This window comes from Triticum urartu, chromosome 4 (assembly GCF_003073215.2).
Source record: "Triticum urartu cultivar G1812 chromosome 4, Tu2.1, whole genome shotgun sequence".
NCBI classification, from domain to species: Eukaryota; Viridiplantae; Streptophyta; class Magnoliopsida; order Poales; family Poaceae; genus Triticum; species Triticum urartu.
Window position 1 is genome coordinate 455,938,047 of NC_053025.1, and position 16,802 is coordinate 455,954,848.

General features: G+C 45.9%; 1 pseudogene; it reads right to left on the bottom strand.

Moving 5' to 3' along the window:
* Window positions 1–3,863: 3,863 nt before the first annotated feature.
* LOC125554801 lies at window positions 3,864–15,586 on the bottom strand (annotated as a pseudogene).
* Window positions 15,587–16,802: the final 1,216 nt, after the last annotated feature.

A 16,802-nucleotide genomic window follows, 5' to 3' on the forward strand; every position in this document is an offset into this window, starting at 1 on the left:
CCAGGAATGTCAAGCTCTAGCCCCGAATATTGGTCCACCACCTCATCAACCACGACACGAGCATAGCCTACTGGAATCGGGTTGCAATGGAAGGTTGCATCGGGGGAATTTGTATAAGCAACGCCGTCCGCCACCTTCAAGGATATGTTCTTAATTTTGAAGTGTAGCTCGCAGTTAGTGTTCTCTGCGATGTCATCCACGGGGTATCTATCCAGCATTGCGTCAAACAGGGCGGAACCCACACTGCTTCTCGGCATGGATGGGGTGGTGGTATCCAGTGCTGGATCATCCGCTAGCTGCTGCAGCTGCTGAGACCCCCTTTGCTGGCTAAGTGAGTCGATCTGCTCCTGCTGCCGCTGGAATTTGACTACCAAGTCCGCGTGTGCTGATTCTAGGCCTTGAAGGCGTTCATAGTCCAGCTTCCTCTTCTCCTCCTCCATCTTCCTCTGCTTCTCCTCCGCAATCTTCCTTCTCGCACGGGTTCTGTAGTCGGCGTTCTAGTCCGAAAACCCCTCATACCACGGAATAGCGCCCTTGCCTCGTGTTCTTCCCGGGTGTTCAGGATTTCCCAGGGCACGCGTAAGCTCGTCGTTCTCTCTGTTGGGCTGGAACACCCCCGTTCGAGCCTCTTCTATTGCAACAAGTATATTATCGTCGGCTCCGTTTAGACATGCCTTCGTCGAAACTTTGCCTGTCTTCGGGTCCAACTCCCCCCATGCGCATAGAACCAAGTCCTGCACCTGGGGGGCCAGCTCTTAGTAAACGGAGTGAAACCTGCATCCTCCATCTCTTTCTCAGACTTATCCCACTTAGGCATTGCCACCGCGTAGCCACCTGGCCCCAGCTTATGGAACTTATCCTTTTTTCGGCATTCTTCTTGTTTATTCTCGACCGTTCCTTAGCTAATTCTGAATCCTTGAATTTCACAAAATCGTCAGAATGAGCACTTTGATTCTCTAGTGTTCCCTCGAATACTGGAGTCTTCCTTCCTCCCTTGACGTACTTGTCCCATTCACGATTCTTGTGGTTCTTGAATGCAACCGCCATCTTCCTAAGAGAAGCGTCCTTGAATTTCTGCACATCTACTTCTGTGAAATAATCTGGTAGGGTGAAATGTTCCATGAGAGTATCCCAAAGCAGACTTTTTTGTCTGTTGTCGACAAAAGTAAGATCTGGACGTGGCTTTGCTGGCTCTCTCCATTCTTGAAGGGAGATCGGGAGTTGGTCCTTCACAAGAACTCCGCACTGACGAACGAACTTGTTCGCAATCTTCTTAGGCGCTAATGGTTCTCCATTAGGTTTGATTACCTCAATATTATACTTTACGCCCTCCTTCAACTTTTTGTTCGGGCCTCGTTTCGTCCTGTTGCCTGAAGATTTGCTTGATCCGGATGGCTGAAAGAAGAAAGATCGATTCGTTAATATATCTTCAACTCATTTAAAACATGTGATGATCACCAGATGCCTGCTTATATAAATATATATACCTCTCCAGTGTTGTCATAATCGTAGTTCATGACTTCATCAATTCGGTCGTCGCGGTCGAATATCATATCACCCTCTCCGGTGTTGTTTAGAAATTCGGAGCCGTCATAATCTTCTTCATTCTGATCATCATCTGGCCCGCGTATTATATCGAACATGGTCTGTTCTCCCTCTCTGTCGGTATTGTCCGCCATAGCTTTTATTTAACTATGCCAAAAGAAATATAAAACAATTTAGTATTCAAATTACATCGTCTCGAATAATAGATATAATCTCGAATACATCGTCTCGAATAATAGATATAATCTCAAATACATCGTCTCGAATAATAGATATAATCTCGAATACATCGTCTCGAATAATATATAATCTCGAATACATTGTCTTGAATATTATATATCGAGTACATCACTGGCTAGGTAGCTAATAAAGATCGAATACTACAGAAGAATCTAGGACACTCGCGGTTCCTGCGGCGCGGGCGGTGGACACCCAAAGAGAAGGAACCCTCACAGGATCATAGCTGAAGTGAGATCCCTGAAGAAACTGCCAGGTATTGGAGAACCTGCTGCCCTCTAACGCAACCATGTAGCGATGGACATGCTCGTCCTCCTCCCTGACACGGCGACGTACCACCTCCGGCGGGGCCGGCTCCCTCCGCACCGAAACTGGCCCACGCGAACGCCACCAAATGAGATCAGGGTTGACGACGGGACCCGGGGCCGGGTTCCTCATCAAGCGGCGCGCCCCTCCAGGCAGCACCTCCCAGTGCCAGCCCGGCGGAGCCCAGTCCCAGACATGGGTCAGTCGGACGTCGTCGCGGACGGGTTGACGGCGAGGATGCGGGCCGGGCATCGTCGAGAACAAATACTAACTATATGCCCGCAAAAAGTAACATTTTTTAATGATTGGATTTTGATAACTAAAATTTCTAACATTTCTATATAACACTAATTATGCTATCATTGCATATGTCAAAATTCTATATGCTATTTCATACTAATTAAGCATCTAACACTAAAAACAGAAAACACAACTTTTATACATCCATTAAAAAACTGAAAAACAACATTATATAAAAAAAATCCATACTAATTAAACACTAATTATATCCATCTAACATGCATTCATACATATATACTAGTGAAAAAATAATAATCTAAAAAATCTAAACTAATTAAACATACAAAATACGTATATAATAATATATACATGCATTAATTCATACATATGTACGTGTGTGTGTGTGTTCATCATGCTTGTGTGTGTGTATGGGCTCGGGGAGGGGCGGCGCCCATGGTGGCCGCCGGGGGCGAGGGAGAGGGGTTAGAGGGGGAGAGCTCACAGCGGGGCGACGGCGACGGCGAGGCGACGGCCGGGGGCGGCGACGGGCCGGGGCGTGACGCGGGGGCGGCGACGCAGGGACGGCTCGACGGGGACGGGCCCGGGGCGGCGACGGGGACGGGGGCGGCGACGGGGAAGGGGGCGGCGACGGCGACGGCGTCGATCGATCGGGGCGCGCGGGCGGTGCTTCAATGGGGAAACAGAGAAAGAAACAGAGGGAGAATGAAATTTTCGTAAGTGTTGTATATATAGAAGGCACCTTTAGTACCGGTTGGAGCCACCAACCGGTACTAAAGGCCTGTTTTGGCCAGGCCAAGCGGCGGGAACCGCACCCCCTTTAGTACCGGTTGCCGGCTCCAACCGGTACTAAAGGCCCCCCTTTAGTACTGGTTGGTGCCACGAACCGGTACTAAAGGGGGTGCGCTGGCGCGGGTGCGGTGCGCAAGTTTAGTCCCACCTCGCTAGCCGAGGGGCGACCGCACTGGTTTATAAACCCCCGTGCGGTAGCTCTCTCGAGCTCCTCTCCAAAGCAGGCCTACTGGGCCTACATGTTCTGTGCTGCCCTGTTGGCCTGCTAGGCCTTTGCGGGCCTGCATCCTGGCCCAACAACAGGTTGGGTTTCTAGTCGTATGCAGGCCGCTCTGACCTAGTAGGCGGGCTTTTTTATTTTTTTTTTGCTTTATTTATTTTTGAGTTGTTTTTTTGTGTAGTTAGAGTTTCTTTGTGAATATTTTTGCTTTAGGTACAAAAAATTACAAACTTTCTGTTATTGCCCGTAGTTTTCAAATTTGAATAGTTTAAATTTTGAATTATTTGAAATTAGTGTGAATCACTAGTTTGTGAATAACTTAACTTTAAAAATCAGTAAAGGCATGAAATAATTTGTTTGCACATAAAATTTCTTCGCATTTCAAATGCCAAAACACATAATTAACTACCCTAACTATTACAGAGATTCCCTTCTGGGTGTGAAACACAGAAGAAAGTGATGATAGTGAAGCCGATCACATCCCAGATCTTTGGGTGTGAAACTTTCTCTTCGCGTGTGTCCCTTTGCGCCGTAACCATGGAAAATCTTCATCATTTAACGGGATGCTCGGGTCAATATTCACTGTGAATGGAGCAATTTCATCAAACTTTTCATAATCTTCTGACTTGTTTGTCTTGTCATCCACTCCCACGATGTTTCTCTTCCCAGAAAGAACTATGTGCCGCTTTGGCTCATCGTACGATGCATTCACTTCCTTATCTTTTCTTTTTCTTGGCTTGGTAGACATGTCTTTCACATAGAAAACCCGTGCCACATCATTGGTTAGGACGAATGGTTCGTCTGCATACGCAAGATTGTTGAGATCCACCGTTGTCATTCTGTACTGCGGGTCTTCCGTTACCCCGCCTCATGTCATATTGACCCATTTGCACCGAAACAAAGGGACCTTCAAACCACGTCGATAGTCAAGTTCCCATATGTCCTGTATATAACCATAATATGTTTCCTTTCCCGTCTTGGTTTCTGCATCAAAGCGGACACCACTGTTTTGGTTGGTGCTCTTCTTATCTTGGGCGATCGTGTAAAATGTATTACCATTTATCTCATACCCTTTGAAAGTCATTATATTCGAAGATGGTAACTGGGACAGCAAGTACAAGCCATCTTCAATAGAGGTGTCATGCATGGTACGTGTCTGCAACCAGCTGGCGAAACTCCTGGTTTGTTCACGTGTAATCCAGTCATCAGACCGCTCCGGGTGTTTGGAGCGTAGCAAATTCTTGTGTTCATCCATATACGGAGCCACCAAGGCGGAATTCTGTAGAACTGTGTAGTGTGCTTCAGTGAGAGAATGTCCGTCCATACATATTATTTGTTTCCCTCCTAGCGTTCCTTTTCCATCCAGTCTGCCCTTATGCCACGATTCAGGAACACCAATCGGCTTAAGGTCAGGAATAAAGTCAATACAAAACTCAATGACCTCCTGATTTTGACGGCCCTTGGAGATGCTTCCTTCTGGCCTAGCACGGTTATGAACATATTTATTTAAGACTCCCATGAACCTCTCAAAGGGGAACATATTGTGTAGAAATACAGGACCCAAAACGTTAATCTCTTCGCATAGGTGAACTAGGACGTGCATCATGATGTTGAAGAAGGATGGTGGGAACACCAACTCGAAACTGACAAGACATTGCACCAAATCATTCTCTAACCTTGGTATGATTTCTGGATCGATTACCTTCTGAGAGATTGCATTGAGAAATGCACATAGCTTCACAATGGCTAATCGAATGTTTTCCGGTAGAAGCCCCCTCAATGCAACCGGAAGCAGTTGCGTCATAATCACGTGGAAGTCATGAGACTTTAGGTTCTGGAACTTTTTCTCTGCCATGTTTATTATTCCCTTTATATTCGACGAGAAGCCAGACGGTACCTTAATACTGAGCAGGCATTCAAAGAAGATTTCCTTCTCTTCTTTGGTAAGAGCGTAGCTTGCATGACCCTGATGTATGTCGTCTTTTCCGTGCATACGTTGCTGGTCCTCTCGTGCCTCAGGTGTATCTTTTGTCTTCCCATACACGCCCAAGAAGCCAAGCAGGGTCACACAAAGATTCTTCGTCACGTGCATCACGTCGATTGCGGAGCGGACCTCTAGGTCTTTCCAATAGGGCAGGTCCCAAAATATAGATTTCTTCTTCCACATGGGTGCGCGTCCGTCAGCATCATTCGGAACAGGTTGTCCACCAGGACCCTTTCCAAAGACCACCTTCAAATCCTTGACCATATCATGTACATCAGCACTAGTACGGTGGCGAGGCTTCGTCCAGTGATCCACCACACCTTTGAAATGCTTGCCTTTCTTTCTTACGGGATGCCTGCTCGGAAGAAATCGACGATGTCCCAGGTACACATTCTTCTTACAATTAGCCAAATATATATTGTCGGTATCGTCCAAACAGTGCGTGCATGCGCGGTATCCCTTGTTTGTCTATCCTGAAAGGTTACTGAGAGCAGGCCAATCATTGATGGTCACGAAAAGCAAGGCCTTTAGGTCGAATTCTTCCCCCATGTGCTCATCCCACGCACGTACACCTGTTCCATTCCACAGTTGTAAGAGTTCTTCAACTAATGGCCTTAGGTACACATCAATGTCGTTGCCGGGTTGCTTAGGGCCTTGGATGAGCACTGGCATCATAATGAACTTCCGCTTCATGCACAACCAAGGAGGAAGGTTATACAAACATAGAGTAACAGGCCAGGTGCTATGGTTGCTGCTCTGCTCCCCAAAAGGATTAATGCCATCTGTGCTTAGATCAAACCATACGTTCCTTGCATCATCTGCAAACTCCTTCCCGTACTTTCTTTCGATTTTTCTCCACTGCGACCCGTCAGCGGGTACTCTCAACTTTCCGTCTTTCTTACGGTCTTCTCTGTGCCATCGCATCGCCTTGGCATGCTCTTTGTTTTGGAACAAACATTTCAACCGTGGTATTATAGGAGCATACCACATCACCTTGGCAGGAATCTTCTTCCTAGGGCGCTCGCCCTCGACATCACCAGGGTCATCGCGCCTGATCTTATAGCGCAATGCACCGCATACCGGGCAAGTATTCAAATCCTCGTACTCACCGCGGTAGAGGATGCAATCATTAGGGCATGCATGTATCTTCTGCACCTCTAACCCTAGAGGGCAGACAGCCTTCTTTGCTTGGTACGTACTCTCGAGCAATTCGTTGTCTTTTGGAAGCATATCCTTTATCATTACCAGCAACTTTTCAAATCCCTTGTCAGATACACCATTCTCTGCCTTCCATTGCAGCAATTCCAGTGTGGTGCCCAGCTTTTTCTTGTCACCTTCGCAATTCGGGTACAACAATTTTTTGTGATCCTCTAACATGCGCTGCAACTTCTTCTTCTCCAAATCACTTGCGCAGTTTCTCTTTGCATCGGCAATGGCCCGACCTAGATCATCAACGGGCTCATCTGATGCCTCTTCTTCAGCTTCTTCCCGCATTGCCGGCTCAGCTTCTTCCCGCATTATCGGCTCAGCTTCTTCCCCCATTGTTGTATCATCGTATTCAGGAAACCCATGGCCAGGATAGCTGTCGTCGTCCTCTTCTTCTTCATTGTCTTCCATCATAACCCCTCTTTCTCCGTGCTTGGTCCAAACATTATAGTGGGGCATGAAACCGGACTTAAACAGGTGGACGTGAATGGTTCTTGACATAGAGTAATTGTGACCATTCTTACAGCGAGCACATGGACAAGGCATAAAACCATTCGCCCGCTTGTTTGCCTCAGCCGCAAGCAGAAAAGTATGCACGCCCTCAACAAACTGGGGAGATCATCGGTCATCGTACATCCATTGCCGGCTCATCTTCATTACACAACACCGAATAGACCAAATTAATACAAGTTCATACATAAAGTTCATACAACACTTAAATGCAACAAACAAATAACTCTCTAGCTAAAGCATTTAAATGCAACAACAAATACGATCAAGATCGCAACTAAGGTAACAATGGATCCAACAGCATGATGATACCAAGCCTCACTATCGATGGCATATTTTCTAATCTTTCTAATCTTCAAGCGCATTTTCTCCATCTTGATCTTGTGATCATCGACGACATTGGAAACATGCAACTCCAATTCCATCTTCTCCCCCTCAATTCTTTTCAATTTTTCTTTCAAGTACTCGTTTTCTCTTTCAACTAAATTTAACCTCTCGACAATAGGGTCGGTTGGAATTTCCGGTTCACATACCTCCTAGAAAAAATTTCTATGTCAACTTGATGGGCATAATTTGTCATAAACATGAAATGCAACTAGTTTTAAAAGAGAATATATATACCACATGCGAATCATAACAAGGACGAGGGCCGATGGGGACGGATATCAAAACCATGGCACTATATGTATAACAAACAACGTACGGGTAAGATAATTATACGAGTAACTATATATCCAAATCACACAAACATCAATTTTTATATAAAATTTCATGAACAAGAGGCTCACCACAAGGTGGTGCCGGCTACGGGACGATGCGGGCGATCGATGGTGGTTACGACGGAGATTTAGAAGGCACTAAGTAAACCACACCTACATATGCAAACTAAGTGTTATTTTTGACCTCAAATTGCATATAAATCAAATACTAGCACATATATATATATATATCCTCCCAAATTACTAAACTCACAAATTAATCAATATATAAAGCATTGCAAGAGCTAATCTAGCAATGAGAGATGAAAGGACAAAGTTGCTAACCTTTGTGATCATTTGAATGGATGGGGGCCTTCAAATCTTGACAAATTTTGGGCAAAATGTGTGATGAGCTCGAGAGGAAGAGGGGAAGAACAGAGAGGAGAGGGGAAAGGGGAAGAACAGAGTGAGCTCGGGTGGATGAAGGGTTTATGTAGGACGACCTTTAGTACCGGTTCATGCCAAGAACCGGTAATAAAGGGGCTGGAGGGGCCCCAGTCTGACAACATCCTGCCACCACTCTCATTAGTACCGGTTCGTGGCACGAACCGGTGCTAAAGGTTCGCCACGAACCGGTACTAATGAAAGCGGCCCGGCTAGCCGTTGGAACCGGCACTAATGTATACATTAGTGTCAGCTCAAATACAAACCGGCACTAATGTGCTTCACGTTTGACTCTTTTTCTACTAGTGGGAACACCACAGTGTAATGGTGTGTCCGGACATCGTAACCGTACTTTATTAGATATGGTGCGATCTATGATGTCTCTTACCAATTTACCACTATAGTGTTGGGGTTATGCATTAGAGACAACTACATTCACGTTAAATATGCACCATCTAAATCCGTTGAGACGACACCGTATGAACTATGGTTTGGCAAGAAACCTAAGCTGTTGTTTCTTAAAGTTTGAGGTTGCAATGCTTATGTGAAAAAGTTTCAACCTGATAAGCTAAACCCAAATCGGAGAAGTGTGTCTTCATAGGATGCCCAAAAGAAAACGTTGGGTACACCTTCTATCACAGATCCGAAGGCAAGATATTCGTTGCTGAGAATGGATCCTTTCTAGAGAAGGAGTTTCTCTCGAAAGAAGTGAGTGGGAGGAAAGTAGAACTTGATGAGGTAATTGTACCTGCTCCCTTATTGGAAAGTAGTTAATCACAGAAATCTGTTCCTGTGACTACTACACCAATTAGTGAGGAAGCTAATGATGATGATCATGTAACTTCAGATCAAGTTACTACCGAACCTCGTAGGTAAACCAGAGTGAGATCCGCACCAGAGTGGTACGGTAATCCTACTCTGTAGTTCATGTTACTTGACCATGACGAACCTACGAACTATGAGGAAGCGATGATGAGCCCAGATTTCGCGAAATGGCTTGAGGCCATGAAATCTAAGATGGGATCCATGTATGAGAAGAAAGTGTGGACTTTGGTTGACTTGCCCGTTGATCGGCAAGCAATTGAGATTAAATGGATCTTCAAGAGGAAGACGGGCGCTGATAGTAGTGTTACTATCAACAAAGCTAGAATCGTCGCAAAAGGTTTTCGACAAGTTCAAGGTGTTGACTATGATGAGAGTTTCTCACTCGTATCTATGTTTAAGTCTATCCGAATCATGTTAGCAATTGCCACATTTTATGAAATTTGGCAAATGGATAAACAAAACTACATTCCTTAATGGATTTATTAAAGAAGAGTTGTGTATGATGCAACAAGAAAGTTTTGTCGATCCTAAAGGTGCTAACAAAAGGTGCAAGCTCCAGCGATTCATCTATGGACTGGTGCAAGCATCTCGGAGTTGGAATATACGCTTTGATAAGTTAATCAAAGCATATAGTTTTATACAGACTTGTGGTGAAGCCTGTATTTACAAGAAAGTGAGTGGGAGCACTACAACATTTCTGATAAGTATATGTATGACATATTGTTGATCGGAGATGATGTAGAATTATTCTGCAAAGCATAAAGGATTGTTTGAAAGGAGTTTTTTCAAAGAAAGACCTCGGTGAAGCTGCTTACATATTGAGCATCAAGATCTATAGAGATAGATCCAGACGCTTGATGAGTTTTTCAATGAGTACATACCTTGACAAGATTTTGAAGTAGTTCAAAATGGAACAGTCAAAGGAGTTCTTGCCTGTGTTACAAGGTGTGAAGTTGAGTAAGACTCAAAACCCGACCACGACAGAAGATAGAGAGAGAATGAAAGTCATTCCCTATGCCTCAGCCATAGGTTCTATACAGTATGCCATGCTGTGTACTAGACCTATTGTATACCCTGCCCTGAGTTTGGCAAAGGAGTACAATAGTGATCTAGGAGTAGATCACTAGACATTGGTCAAAATTATCCTTTGTGGAATAAGGATATGTTTCTCGATTATGGAAGTGACAAAAGGTTCGTCATAAAGGGTTACGTCGATGCAAATTTTGACACTGATCTAGATGACTCTAAATCTCAATCTGGATACATATTGAAAGTGGGAGCAATTAGCTAGAGTAGCTCTGTGCAGAGCATTGTTGACATAGAAATTTGCAAAATACTTACGGATCTGAATGTGGCAGACCCGTTGACTAAAATTCTCTCACAAGCAAAACATGATCACACCTCAGTACTCTTTGGGTGTTAATCACATAGCGATGTGAACTAGATTATTGACTCTAGTAAACCCTTTGGGTGTTGGTCACATGTCGATGTGAACTATGGGTGTTAATCACATGGTGATGTGAACTATTGATGTTAAATCACATGGCGATGTGAACTAGATTATTGACTCTAGTGCAAGTGGGAGACTGAAGGAAATATGCCCTAGAGGCAATAATAAAGTTATTATTTATTTCCATATATCATGATAAATGTTTATTATTCATGCTAGAATTGTATTAACCGGAAACATAATACATGTGTGAATACATAGACAAACAGTATGTCACTAGTATGCCTCTACTTGACTAGCTCGTTGAATCAAAGATGGTTAAGTTTCCTAGCCATAGACATGAGTTGTCATTTGATTAACGGGATCACATCATTAGGAGAATGATGTGATTGACTTGACCCATTCCGTTAGCATAGCACTTGATCGTTTAGTTTGTTGCTATTGCTTTCTTCATGACTTATACATGTTCCTATGACTATGAGATTATGCAACTCCCGTTTACCAGAGGAACACCTTGTGTGCTACAAAACGTCACAACGTAACTGGGTGATTATAAAGGTGCTCTACAGGTGTCTCCGAAGGTACTTGTTGGGTTGGCGTATTTCGAGATTAGGATTTGTCACTCCGATTGTCGGAGAGGTATCTCTGGGCCCTCTCGGTAATGCACATCACCTAAAGCCTTGCAAGCATTGCAACTAATGAGTTAGTTGCGAGATGATGTATTACGGAACGAGTAAAGAGACTTGCCGGTAACGAGATTGAACTAGGTATTGAGATACCGACGATCGAATCTCGGGCAAGTAACATACCGATGACAAAGGGAACAACGTATGTTGTTATGCGGTCTGACCGATAAAGATCTTGATAGAATATGTAGGAGCCAATATGAGCATCCAGGTTCCGCTATTGGTTATTGACCGGAGACGTGTCTCGGTCATGTCTACATAGTTCTTGAACCCGTAGGGTCCGCACGCTTAAAGTTCGGTGACGATCGTAATTAGGGTTTTTGTGTTTTGATGTACCGAAGGTTGTTCGGAGTCCCGGATGTGATCACGGACATGATGAGGAATCTCGAAATGGTCGAGACATAAAGATTGATATATTGGAAGCCTATATTTGGATATCGGAAACGTTCCGGGTGAAATCGGGATTTTACCGGAGTACCGAGGGTTACCGGAACCCCCCCCCCCCCGGGGGGGGGGGGGGGGGGGGGTTATTGGGCCTACATGGGCCATAAGGGAGAAGAGGAGGGCCGGCCAGGGCAGGCCGCACGCCCCCTCCCCCCTAGTCCGAATAGGACAAGGAAGGGGGGCGGCGCCCCCCTTTCCTCTTTCTCCCTTCCTCCTTCCTTTTCCAACAAGGCAAGAGGGGGGAGTCCTACTCCCGGTTGGAGTAGGACTCCTCCAGGCGCACCCCTAGGGCCGGCCGCACCTCCCCCTCTCCCTCCTTTATATACTGAGGCAAGGGGGCACCCCATGACACACAAGTTGATCCTCGTGATCGTTCCTTAGCCGTGTGCGGTGCCCCCTTCCACCATATTCCACCTCGGTCATATCGTAGCGGTGCTTAGGCAAAGCCCTGTGTCGGTAGAACATCATCCCGTCATCACGCCGTTGTGCTGACGAAACTCTCCCTCAATGTTTTGCTGGATCGAAGCTCGAGGGACGTCACCGAGTTGAACGTGTGCAGAACTCGGAGGTGCCGTACGTTCGGTACTTGGATCGGTCGGATCGGGAAGACGTACGACTACTTCCTCTACGTTGTGTCAACGCTTCCGTTGCCGGTCTACGAGGGTACATAGACAACACTCTCCCCTCTCGTTGCTATGCATCACCATGATCTTGCGTGTGCGTAGGAAAAATTTGAAATTACTACGTTCCCCAACAATAAGCACTTGAAAATAAATCCGAGTTGCCCAGCCTGTAACCAGGGGCCTAATGACATAAGTCATATGTTGTTCGAATGCAAATTGGCAATGGACGTGTGGAAGATGCTCGGTCTTGAGCTTGTTATCAAACAGGCACTGAAAATTGACAAGGCAGGTGAGCTTGTGTTGGCACATCTTTTGTGCCTTCCAGAACAACAAATCCAAGTGTTGGGCTTGCCGAAGTTCAGAGAAATGATGGCAACGACGACTTGGTATTTGTGGTATGAAAGGCGAAAATTGACACATGACAAAAAAACTCAAAGCGCATATCAGATCAATATGTCAGTGAGAGGCTTAGTAGCAAATTATACCATCTCTTATAGCCCAAAGGCTCACGTCCGTTCAGATGCTTGGGTGAAACCAAAGTGTGGTTACGTGAAATTAAACGTTGACGCGGGATTTGATAGTGACACACTCACAACAACATTTGGAGCAGTTATCCGGGACCATAGGGGGGAATTAATAGCAGCCACTAATGAAAAGATGGACCTTTGCTTCGACTCGTTCACAGCAGAAGCAATTGCAGCGAGGTTTGATTTGAATCTCGCTAATACCGTCGGATGCAGTAAGATTGAAGTGATTTCATATAGTGTGGAGGTGGTGCATGCGTTGAGCCAAGGCTACTCTTCTTCAGTCGCTTCATCCATTATAGATGACGGTTATTTCATGTCATTAGGTTTTTCCCATGTCGATTATGATCATTGTAATAGGGAACGTAATCGAGTAGCTCATGAACTAGCAAGGTTAGCTAGGTTTTCTTCTCCGATTGTTTGGATGGATAACGCCCCTAATGAGGTTATTCCTTTACTTGTAAACAATGCTACTTTACTTATGAATGGATAAAGGAGAAGAAGTTTATAAAAAACCACCCACTCATAATAAGTCGCCTGCCTGGCTGCAAGAATACTTCATACTCCACCCACTCACAATAACTGACCTATGCCTTTGCCTTGCATGCATGTATTAGTCGGCATGCGCCAGATTACAGAACTATGGTAGTTTGGGGTTACCGATATTCACTCAGTTGCGGCCTTGTTGAGTGGAGTGCCCTTTTCAGGAGTTGGTCAAGATTGCTATGCCTTTTAGACTGAGATTCAACTTGTGTACTGTTGTAATGTTTATTTTTGCCCTTATGTAGTTGCTTGCCAAGAAGTTTGTGTTGTTGATGGAAACATATGTGAAATTAAATGTCAAGTGCATAATAATGTGTTTGAAATCCAAAGAATATGAGCATCATGTGGAAGGGGCGATAGCGAGCTAGATACACCATTAATGGTGGAGAGCTTGAATTCGAGAGGCAGATACACAAATAGTGGGAGGATGAAGAACAATAAGAAGAATGATATTGTGGTAAACAAATAATGCCAATCTGATGCACATGAGAATTCATGCCAAGACACTGTTAGTGTTAAACCACCAGAATATATATGTTTCAGTAGCAACGCATGGGCAATTACCTAGTATGAAAAAATACGACACGTTCATCACGGGCCTCTTAGCAGTCATGGTTTCCGTGTCATGTCGTGCTTTCCCGCCGAGTGTCACTGGAATTGATCATTAACGTTTACTATCTCTATTCTGGTTTTATTGGTCATCAGTGTATTTTCTGCCAAATTTCGACCATAAATTTAACTAATAAAATGTTCATGCATGTCATAAAAAATTATATGATTGGAAACTATGTTCAAATACGAATCCAACGGTATAATTTTTGTTAACATATATTAACATTTTCTTAGTTAAATATTTGGTCAAAATTTGGAACAAATTACAAAGAGGACTAATAAATTAGGACGAAGGTAGTATTAAAGATCGATGATGATTACTTTGGTGGCCCTAATTTCCATGTGGAAAATAAGAAACAATTTGGATTATATATTTTTTGCAGGGAAGAAACAGTTTGGATTTAGTGGGATTTGAATCTAGAGGATTTTTTTTAAGAGTACGCTACCATAATTTAATAGAAAACAGAATTTCAAACATAAGACAACTACAACTTGTTGCGAACAACGAGCTTAGTGCAAACTGCACACCAGGACTAGTCCGAAGACAACCACCACCGGCAACACAACTACAAAGCAAAAAAAGAGCATGTCCAAGACTGAGCAACATCGCCGCATCTTGACCAACGTTGGTCATCTCTGAAGACAACACCAACTCCGACTGAACTTCCCTCGTCGATGCACTATCCACCCATGATGCCTAAAAGGAGGAGGCAAGTAGATGGCGGAACTTGGTTGATCCACAAAAGCCGTCGTCTTGGACTCACTGGCGATGACATACATTAATTGTGCCACTGAAGATCACCTTGAACAATGGAAAAGACCGAAAGTAATGTAACATGGAACCTCAAGACCGTCTCTTCAAGTGCGATGCTCCCAACAGAGTGGTGACGTTAAAGACGCCGCCATCGCGCCGATTCAACTCCAAACCTACGCTTTCGCCCGAAGACAACTACCAATCCTGAGGGCGAGTATGAAGATGACGACACACCTTGGCGACGCCTCCAAGGAGGGGCACGACACCCACGGGTGCCTTCGCCGCGAGCACTGACCGAGTACGTGCATGAATTTCTTCCGAACCGCCGCACACCTTCATCCCTTTCCACTGGATTGGGGCACACCATCCAAGTTGACCACTTCGCCAGCATACTCGAGATATCGAGGCCCACCCAAGACTCGCACAAGCAGGAGCACACGGCCCAAACACCAGCATCCCCACAGTTGAGAACTCCACCGAGCTCCCTGCATGCGCGATCAAGGTTAACCAGACCCACACACCGCAGCCATCAGGCCAACTCCTGACAGACGCCCGTGCCGGGGCCCTGCAGCCTAGATCTGGCCCAAGCCGCCTCGAACACCTTCGACCACGAATCCTGGAGGAGGCACCACGAGACGCCATGAACCAGCGTGCTCGCCCGTTGCAAGCGCAACAACTCCTGGCCGAGCACCACCATGCCGCCCAAGGTCTCACCGCACCGCCGCCGTCTTGACCCGCATCGTCGCCTCCAGGAGGAGCCACCGGCCGCACCCTACTCCTCCCGCGAGCCCCAGCCACGCACCTCCACTCCGATGTGAACTCCGCCGTACACCGTCTCACCAGCACCAGAGCCCGCGGCGAGCAGCACCACGGCCCGTACCGCCGGCCCGCCGAACACCAGCTCCCGCCGCCGCCGGTCATCCATGGATGTGCGCCGACAGCCGCAAGGGGGCGGCAACGGTGGTTGTTAGGGTTTTCGTCTGAGCCGCCCTAGGGAGAGACACAGTGCAAGATAGTGGTGTCATGTATGTAGAGCATATGTTGTTTTGCACCGTGTACGTGTGGCCGGGTGGCATCACGTGTTAATTCATATCTTCACGGCCAACGAATGCCACGACAAAATATCGAGGTTTGTGTTGGTCTTCTTTTTCCCTTTGGAGTCAAGGTTCATGCGCTTCACTCGTCGTTTTCATCGCTAGCTCAGTCGTTCATTTCAAAGATTTGTGTGCGACTGACGGACTGAGACGGATTTTCAAGACAAAGAAACAAAGACCGCCATTTCCGGGTGGGATACACTGGACTCGACCGGAGTGATCCACCATGGATCCAGTTTGATTGCTTTGTAGTACCATCATGGTCCCTCCACGAGCTAGCGTCGCGATCCAGAGGAATTCATTTGTCCCGCCTCTTCTGCTCGTCGCCATTGTTTGTAGGCCCAAGATCTCAGGCTTTTGAAGGTCGCCCAACGGCTTCGGAGCTAAGAAAGCCTTCACATAACGTGAATCTATTGTCATCGTGGACGTCGATGATGCACCCTTAATCTATCCTCGCCAGCTTGCTTAGGGTTCGCGTCACTCTCTGTGTGCTTATTTTATCTCTTCACGACAACCTAACACAGCTGGCAAGTGCAATGCACATCCTTCACTTCGCCATCCAGTCGAACGCAGTGCAGTACAATCTCTCAACTCGCACATGTCCATTGAACGAGCCTGAATTTTTCTGCTCCACAAAAAACAAGGGTGGAGAACTGATGATAGATAAAGATCATGTCACCGCCACCTTTAATCCAGAAAATGTGCGTGGCGGCCTCTCTGCGGGCACTGATCCATCATCCCATCCGGCACAAATATCCCCCCAGTCCAGATCGAATCCACTAGAGCCGGCGCCTTCGTGGCCACGTGCAGATGTCACAACCATCGAGACCTACGTACGACACTCGACAGTGACAAGAAAGGAGTGGCGACCATGGGGAAGCTGATCACGTACGTCACACACTAATTGCAGAGCTAGAGCAACTTCAACGGACTGACCCAAACGGACGGCGATTTCATTCGTTTTTTGTCCGTTTGGATCGGTCAGGCAGATACGGACGTTCGCTTCTGCGTTTGAGTCGGCGTATGCATCCAACGCTTGCCCGACTC